The 3,010-nt window shown below is 47.4% G+C and overlaps 1 pseudogene; it reads left to right on the top strand.

The window, feature by feature from the left end:
- Nucleotides 1-1,248: 1,248 nt before the first annotated feature.
- On the top strand, nt 1,249-2,183 carry LOC137154935 (olfactory receptor 10A4-like; annotated as a pseudogene).
- The last annotated feature ends 827 nt before the right edge of the window (nt 2,184-3,010 follow it).

The following is a 3,010-nucleotide window of genomic DNA, read 5'->3' as shown; positions in this document are numbered from 1 at the left end:
ATGATTTGAAAGTCCATAGATATCAGGTTTTCATTAGAATTGTGGAGTTTGCAGGCTTGTATGGTCCCTCTGGTGAACATCCAGTACCTGGATGGGTCTCAGTCCTTTGTTTCACAGCTTCAGTTGCAGACGACTTGATCCAGAGGTGGATAGGTGGCTGAAGGCTGAACCTGACTGAAAACAAATGGATCCAGGGATGCTGCCTTTTCTGTCCTTTGGTCTGTGCCGTGCTGCTTGTGGAATATTACAGGAACCAAAATGCAGTCCAGAGTCATATGGGCCAATCCTGGTGACTTATCAGGTGTATCCCTGGCTTCTCCCACTGGGCCCCTTGCACCTGTGAATTTCTTAATGGGCCATTAAGCAGGCTAGTCCTGCAGCCATCCTGTCTGGGGAGTTGCCAGACACAGAACAATTCAAAATACAGATATATCAACCATATCCATAACTTCCATTACACATATAACACATGAACATAAACATTATCACCTTACTTAGCACATTATAGCCTTTCTAACAGTACCTGGCATGGCATATCTCACATGAATTATTATGATTTTGACATACTGATGTTAAATAATATAATAAATGCCCCCCCACACACCCAATCCAGCCAGCATGACATGGTGAAACCCGGAGCAATGGAGCAAAGCCGAGCCACGTTAAATTTTGGACGAGGCATTTGAGTTGGGACTTCTTCAAGGTTTGCAAGGTAGAACTCAAGAGGGGTCTGTCTACATAACATGTTGCACTGAGCAGGAATGAGCTTCCCAGCCCGGGTTAGCAGAGCTCACGCTAATGCTCTAAAAATAGTCCTGTAGACAGCGTGTGAAGTGGTGGGTGAGACTGGAACTTGGGATCTGAAGCCTCCGGAGATGGGTGCTATATGGGCGAGCCCCATAGCAGGACTTTGCCAGCCTGTGCTGGGAGACTCACTACTGCTTGCTCCAAAAGGCTGTGTAGACACACCCAATGTGGTCTGGCTGGTAACAGGAGCCAGGGATATCAGCCTTTGCAACCTGGGGAATGGGAAATGAAGCCTGCCCTGCTCTGTGAGACAGAGCAAACCTCTCCTCGTGGCTTCTTAGTGCCACGGAGCATCAGTCACCAGATGTCTCACACTGGCCATCCACACATGGATATTGGTGTGTCAGAGATAACATGTATGTATTTCTTGTAGGAGTCACCCAACTTACCCAGTTCGTGAACACTTTTATTGCCTCCAGAGATGGAAAACAGCTGCAGGCCATGGCTAGCAGGAACCACACAGTTGTGATACCCTTCTTCTTCATGCCTTTCTCCAACCTCCAGGTGCTCCGTGTTTCCCTTTTTTCCTGGTGCTGCTGATGTACCTCCTTACCACAGTGGGGAATATGTTAATCATCAAGCTCACAGTCGTGGACTCTTCCCTTTGCTCCCCTATGTATTTCTTCCTCCGGAACTTGTCCTTCCTGGAAATCGGTTACACCTCGTCCACCATTCCCAAGATGCTGGTGAACTTCCTCTCCGAGGACCAGAGCATCTCCTTCCTGGGCTGTGCCACACAGATGTATTTCTTCACCTTCTTGGGGATCACAAAGTGCTGCTTACTGGCCACCATGTCCTACAACCGTTACATGGCCATATGTCAACCTCTGCACTACACGGCCATGATGAGCAGAGCGGTGTGTCTCCAGCTCTCAACAGTGTGGTGGCTCATTGGATTGCTGGTGGGTGTTGAGCAGACAATTCTCATATTCACTCTGCCCTACTGAGGGCCGAACAGGATCAACCACTTCTTCTGTGACCTGCCCCGGCTGCTGAAGCTGGCCTGCATGGATACCTACAAGAATGAAATTTCTATTTTCATCAGCTCTGTTCTCTTCATCATGGTGCCCTTCCTGCTCAGCCTTGTGTCCTACCTCCACATCCTCCATGCTATCCTCAAGATACCATCAGCCACGGGCCGGAGCAAAACCTTCTCCAACTGCTCCTCCCACCTCATCGCGGTGACCTTGTTTTTCGGCTCCAGCATCTTGACGTATCTGAGGCCCAAATTCAGCAACTCACTTAACATTGACAAACTTCTTTCCCTGTTCAACACGGTCGTGACCCCAATGTTGAACTCTTTGGTCTACAACCTGAGGAATAAGGAGGTGAAGGAAGCCCTGAGAAGGGTGATGGCCAGAAAAATATTGGTTTGAAACCTGTAATATATAGATACACATTCTTCTATTGAATTTGGCACTACCTGTAATAATCACTGAACACTGCGTGTTCTGTGTGTTTCCCTGAGGATTGTACAGATGTTGTTTATTCACATATATATGGGGTTAATTCAATAGCCAGGTGTTCAGGAAATTACCCAGGAAGATGGACAACAGCCCAGGTGAGAGCTCCTCAGCAGACACCAAGGCCAATAAACTGATATGCTTGCCCTGCCTGTGGTGGATCTGCCGGACCAGTTTTCCCAGGACTGTATCCCTCCACCTGTGATGGGAGGGACATCAAAAGACTGAGGGGGGTTTAAAGAGACACCCTGCCTGCATAAAGGTGACCCTAGTTGAGTGAGATAATTTAGGAAACAAAAATTCCAAAAGTTGATGGTTTCCTCAAGGAACCTTAGCTTTCCTAGAGGTTCTGCCAAGGGAAGATAAACACAGGTGTAGCCTTTAGTTGTTTTAATCCTTTTTTCTTCCAATGCTGAGCTCCTACTGTTAAGATTAAACAATACTTTGTTTGAAAAAGGCTGCTTTGGGTCAGTGTATTCAACCCTGGTCACAGCTCCCCATGGGGAGACTTGCTGGTGCTGAGTTCAGTTGGCCTTGCTAAGTAATTGTGGTTGATATCCAGAGTGCTACCACAGACTAAGGCCATGTCTACACTAGCATGCAAGAGGTGTGTTTTTTAAGTTTTGCCATCATGTGCACAGTGCTAAGTCATAGCTACAGCCACTCATTGAACTGGTTTCATTATGTCAAGAGGAGAGCTCTCTCATGTCAGCATAATGCAGCTACACAAGCCGTATCAC

The sequence above is a fragment of the Emydura macquarii genome, unplaced genomic scaffold (genome assembly GCF_026122565.2).
Source record: "Emydura macquarii macquarii isolate MOO-44397 ecotype Brisbane River unplaced genomic scaffold, CSIRO-AGI_Emac_v2 contig_1326, whole genome shotgun sequence".
Lineage (NCBI taxonomy): Eukaryota > Metazoa > Chordata > Testudines > Chelidae > Emydura > Emydura macquarii.
Note: the sequence above shows the minus strand (reverse complement) of the source record. Positions and strands in the feature narration are given on the sequence as shown.